The 6,476-nt window shown below is 35.8% G+C and overlaps 1 pseudogene; it reads left to right on the top strand.

The window, feature by feature from the left end:
- Positions 1 to 508: 508 nt before the first annotated feature.
- Positions 509 to 1,625, top strand: LOC149177013 (1-phosphatidylinositol-3-phosphate 5-kinase FAB1A-like; annotated as a pseudogene).
- The last annotated feature ends 4,851 nt before the right edge of the window (positions 1,626 to 6,476 follow it).

The raw sequence follows: 6,476 nt of genomic DNA, 5'->3' as shown, positions 1-6,476 counted from the left end.
GCTGGGGTAAAACATCCCTCGCTCAACAGTAAAATCATTAAATATATCAGAAGAGTTTGGAAGCTGCCTTGGGACTCCTATGTCAAATTTACCAAAAAGTTACAACAAGAGTTTACAAGAAAATTTATTGGGGTCTATTAGAGTTGACCCTTAGAGAAGTTATAGTCCTATGTTTCTCTCATCAGTCAGTCCTCTAGGTGATAATGGAGTGGGTAAGATGATTTTACCAACTAGTGTCAATGATATGGTTATTGTTGTTTATGATGATGATCCAAAAAGCATAATATCTTATGCACTAAGCTCACAAGAATATCAGGCTTCCCTATATGACAATGTACCTAATAGTGAGATGCAAAAGGAATAGACATGGATAAAGAAAAGGAGTGTGCAAATTTATTTGGTATGGGTGGAGTTGTTTCAAATCCACTTATGCCGTCAGATGGTTGCTTAGACTCGGGTAAAATTATTTCCAAAGAGAGAAGTTCAGGATATGAGGATATTTACACATATGGCTCCAAAGAGAATGGGGGTTCAGATTCATCACTATATAGAAAAGGCACATGAAAAAATATCCTTTTGTGATGAGGGTCCTCCTAGAAAAGTTAAATATTTGGTAACCCATTATTATGCAAAACAGTTTGATGCCCTTAGGAAAAGGTGTTGTCCAACAAAGATGGAGTTTAGATTGTCACTAAATTGTTGCAAGAAATGGGAACCTCAAGGAAGAAAGAGCAATGTGGTGTTTGAAAAATCCTTGGATGAAATATTTATTATTAAGAGAGTCACCGGGACAGAATTGGAGTCTTTTATGAAGTTTTCCTCAGAATATTTCAAATATCTATGTGACTCATTATGTTCTGGAAGCCCCACATGTTTGGCAAAGATCCTTGGTATTTATCAGGTTGGATACTCATATTATTGTTTATTCTATATTTGACAATTACCTTTTGCAAACTCTTAGAGAGTTTACCAGGCTTTGTTTCCTTCATTGTGTGTGTGCATGCTACATAATGTGCTTATCTTTCAGGTCACTATAAAGAATGAAAAAGGTGGCAAAGAGATCAGGATGAATTGATGGTAATGGAAAATCTGTTGTTTGGAAGAAATGTAACATGGGTTTATGACCTCAAAGGTTCTGGTTGCTCTTGTTACAATGCAGATTCATCAGGCAACAACAAAGTTCTTTTGGACCAGAATCTCTTAGAGACCATGCCAACTACTCCAATATTTCTTGGGAATAAATCCAAGCACCTTTTGGAGAGAGCAGTCTGGAATGATACTTCATTTCTCGTGGTAAATATAGTTTTCGTTTTTCTTAATCAACCATAATTGTAATCTTAGTTTCAAATTTTTGTTGAGCTAGTCAATTATCATGATTGTGTGCAATGTGTGTTTGTAGTCAATTGATGTCATGGATTATTCATTACTTGTTGGAGTCGATGAAGAGTGTTATGATATGGTTTTAGGTAATAATATACTCATACAATGCTTAGTTTTGATGAAATATACTCATATATTTGCTTTGAAATATATTTTCTCATATTTGATTTTCCATTTTAGGTAACATTATCAATAATTTCAGCTTCTTGGGTGAGAGCATGTATCTATCAATGTTCCAAAGATGAATACATTAAATTTTTATTTTCTTCGTTTCAAATTTCAATACATGAATTTTAGTTTACATTGTTGATAAAGCCAACAATTCTTGCTATGATGTTTTTTATGCAATGAAGTTGCCTAATGATGATAGCCTAATGATTGCAAAAATATTATAATTGACAAACTAAGCATTCTTTACTAGAGGTATATGCTCTTGATATTTCACTTTTATGATAGGACCAAGCAACAAGTACTGACAGTCAAATATTTCTTTCTTTGTAACCATCATTTATGTGAATAGGTTGTGGGTCCCTTGATTTGAAGGGTTTGGAGAAACTCATTTGAAGTTCCTCATGTGGATCTAGCTATCAGCTAAAGTAAAATGTGCCTATCTTCTTTTTCTTTTCCTTTTTAATTCTTCTGATAATATCTTCTGGTTGAATATTGTCTTTCATTTTCTAGTCCAATTATCTTCAATGCTCTAATATTGAACTTGTTTTTTGCCATGAATAAATAATTCTGGTGGATTTTAAAATTCCTCCTTGACTTATTTCTTCCAACCAACTAAAGTTAAGTGTATTAACAACATTTTTTGAACTCAAAGGGTTTCTAAATTCATCATTGAAGGTGATATGATTTTGTTTGTCCTTAATGAGAAGTATCAAGACGTTTGCTTTCATGTTTTTATCCTTTCAATGGTTGGTTAATTGTAACTAAGTTTTGATTTCTTATTTGTTTCCATTAAGGTATATTGGGTTTTTTGTATTTATGCTCACTTTGTGTCCATGTTTTACAGTGATGCGCTAGAACTATGCATGGTTGTTAGTTGGAGCCAGTGTGTTATAGATCTAACCCAGAAAATATATGAGAATATAGATATACCCAATAATAACAAGATAGAAATATATAGAAATGCTTCTTTATTGATATCAAACCCTTAAGGTAGGGCAACACCATATATTCACTCCTTAAGGAAGGAGAACACTCCACAAGCCATATGCATGTTCATACAATAATCCTTGACATCTCTCCATGTGGAATCTCTAGCCTCTATATAGGCCTCATACATACAATACCATGGATCATTACCATGGTTCCCTCATACCATCGAACTAATACCATGGGCCCATTACATTATTACTAACTACTTGTGGTCCCTTACACGATATGGGTTAACCACCTTAATTATTACTATGGCCCATCCCATTATTACATTATTACCTTGGGTACCTCCTTTTGTACCCCATATTATCCCCCCTAGGTATATAACACAGTGGTTATCAAGAAACAATGTGAGCTTTAAACATGTTGCTCCATTAATGGGAACATCTCCTGTCACAGTTCATTAGATTGGTTGTACTATGATTTTGGTGTTTATGCTCACTTTTGTGTCCATGTTGGGCAGTGGCTAGAAGTATGCATGGTTGTTAGGTAGAGAGAGTGGTTATCAAGAAACAATGAGATTTAATCATGCTTATCCATTAATGGAAACATCTCTTGTCACAGTTCATTAGATTGGTGGCACTACGGATAGTCGAAAATTGACCAATCCCAACTTTGACCAATGTCACTTTAATGTACTATGGATTCCATCTCTGTTTAATGCACTTCAAAAATGTTCAATTAATAGATTTCATTGTTGGTTATTATTTTTCTTCTCATATTTATTTTGCCCACTCTAATCCTATTCTCTATGGATCTTTTTGTTATTCCTCTATATCTATTCATGTGAGTCTAATTCTTTAAAGGGTGTTAGCTCAATGGAAGAGAACCTACTTTACATGCAGGAGTTTGGTGGTTCGATTCTATCGTGCCCTGATATTCAGATGGAATGACGATTAGTTTTTGGTGGCGGAGGCTCTTTTGAATATCACCAATGAGCTTATGGTTGACATTTTTCGATCCTCACCAAAATATGAAATGGTGACAGTCAATTAACGCCACCATATATATGGATCAATAGTGACGGCCATGAAAGGTCCATCACCATAAATCACTGATGTTCATATGAAATGGTGATGGTCAATGAAAATCACCATATATATATGCATTAATAGTGATGATCATGAAAGGTCCATTACAATAAATCACTGTTGTTTATATGAAATGGTGATGGTCACTATCCGTCATTATAATCATTATTCGTGACGGACCTCGAATGTCACCACAATACGTATACTTTTGGCGATGCCACCATTAGTGATGTTAGTTTTTGGTGACGGAGGCTAAGTTTCATCACCATTTCTCATATGAAATGGTGACAGTCACTATCCGTCATTATAAATCATTATTGGTGACGGACCTTGATTGTCACCATAACACTTATACGTTTGGAAACGCCACCTTTGGTGACATTCAATTTTTGGTGACCGAGGCTCTTTTGACCATCACCAATAAGTTTATGGTGACATTTTTCAACCCTCACCAGTGACCTTTTTTGTTGTAGTGCAATTTAGCATGATACATATAACATCAAGATCTTAATGCAATAATCCTAATCATTGATCAGGTGATCAATATTTAGCTCAAAAATTAAAGTTCTCAGAATCGCTCAAAACCTGAACGACCACATCCGTATTAGCGATATGATCCCAACACAACTCATTTCACTCAAAACAAAGCTCTTATGAGGAATATATCGTGTTCTATCTGCTTTGCCAAATAGAGGAATTTTGAAAAAAAGAGGTATAGTCACTACACAGTTAGCAGTCCATACTGTTGATGTCGCAGGTGATTAGGCATGTCAACAGGCTGGTCAACGATGAATGGTGTCTCGCCAAGTGGCAGAATCTAGTTGGTCTATAGTGTGACGAGTTGGCGGTTTCGTATTGGTGGAGGAAGTACCAATGAAGAGGAGACATGTGGCAAGCCCGGAGGCCGCCATGTGTCCTTCCCCAAAGTCTTGGGTATTGGCGCACTTTAGAAAATTTTTATGGCAGGCCGGAGAGTTGAACCCATGGCCTGCACTACACAATGCCCACGTCTTACCGTTCTACCACACTAGTGATTCTTACAGTACTACGGGTGAAAAATGTATTTGTTATCATAACTATTGGCAGTTGGGGGAGGAGAGGGCCAGCCTCCTCCCATGTGACCACTACTATATAACTGTCGGCCAACGGTTAACATAACCGCATGCAATTAGCGCTAAACTACAATTTAACATTAATAAACATGCTTATCCTAATTAGCTGTGGATTAGTTAAGTTGGCGACATTTTTGGCGGTCCCATAAATTTGGCGCTAACTCCAGATTTAGCAGAGTTAACTTGAGTTCCTCCAGTTTTAGTGGAGAATTCCTAGGAGAAACTGTTTTTGCCATAAATTTTGCAAATTTCGACCAAATATGGCTCATAAAAAGTTATTCCTAAATGATTTTGATGTTCTGAGCACATTGAAGCAGGTTTCAAGAGCAGTAGAGTATTGTAAACAATATTTTTTTGGCATTTTGAACTAATATAGAGGCCTAAGCTATGGAAGCTGGACCGAGGAGATGTAGCCCAAGAGGAGTGAACTCCTTTATCAAAACACTGTGTTAAGTGTTAATTTTGATGGTTTGTTGTACATTTGTTTGTTGGTATTCAACACTTGATTTACATGCTATTTTTCTCATGAATTTGACATAAAAATTAACAAATTTTACTTGTTCATTCACAAACACCATAAATGAAACCCTATGCACATGAAGCAAATGATAAGCAATTGTTTTTAATTATGAAGTTAAGATTAGCACAACAAAACTAACATTCAAAAATAGATCAATTTGGTATTAGAGAAAAAGTTATTTGCTTGATTGCTTGAGTTTTGTGCAAGTAGGGTTTTAATGGTTGAAAATTGTGATGCTTACAAGGTTAAAGTTGCAGAGAGGAGAAGGGATACTATTGGTTGAAAATCCTAAGGTAATGCCCAGAAGAAGGAGAGACACAGGGCCACAATATCCACACAAAGTTTCAATCCCAGTTGCACTTGAAGCACCTCAAGTTTTACATTCAATTGAGATTGAGGAGGTACAAGCAGTACTAGAAGATGAGATTGAATCCAACCATCATGTCTGGAGCAAGAGAGACTGAAGGTATTTCAGAAGAGGAAGCATTCAAGAAATATTTCTATGATTTAACTGACATGGTTAGATTCATCAATGAATAGAGGTATACTAGAATGGCTGGAGAGAGTTCTAAGTCCCCAGATGGAGAGGGAAGCTTAGAAGATAAAAAATATGAAAATAATGATTCAAATGGTAATGGAGGAAAGCCTCCTCCATCTCCACCTTCTTCATCATCTTCCTCATCATCTTCATCATCCTCATCATCTCAAACAACATCATCTTCCACTTCCACCACAAAAACTGTTCATACTCATTCAAAAACTCCTAAAATAAAAACTCCCTTACTCAAATTGGACATTAAGTTTGAACTTCCCATGTACAATGGTGAGGTGAATGCAGAAAAGTTAGACAATTGGATTATACAATTGGAGTTTTATTTCAGAATTCAAAACCTTCAAGAAGATGATATAAAGATCCAGTTGGCTTCATTGAGGCTAGAAGGAGCAACACTAGTTTGGTGGGAAGCAAAGACTCAAGAGGAAATGTGAATTCATGGTAAGATATCCATTTCTTGGGTTGAATTTGTTTCTTCAATTAAAATACATTTTTATCCTTTAGCCTATATGCAAAAATCCATTATGAGTTGGCAAAAGTTTAGGCAACTCAAGGGCCAAACAGTTCAAGACTATACCCAGGAGTTTAAGAAAAAGGCTTGGCCAAACAGTTCAAGACTATACCCAGGAGTTTAGGAAAAGGGCTTTGTTGTTAGGAGTAAACATGAATTCCCAAGATACACTCTTGAAATATATTGGGGGTTTACATTCCTACTTAAA

The sequence above is a fragment of the Pinus tabuliformis genome, chromosome 4_1 (genome assembly GCF_031772625.1).
Source record: "Pinus tabuliformis cultivar Carrire ecotype Pingquan chromosome 4_1, CPIR1, whole genome shotgun sequence".
Classification (NCBI taxonomy): domain Eukaryota; kingdom Viridiplantae; phylum Streptophyta; class Pinopsida; order Pinales; family Pinaceae; genus Pinus; species Pinus tabuliformis.
Note: the sequence above shows the minus strand (reverse complement) of the source record. Positions and strands in the feature narration are given on the sequence as shown.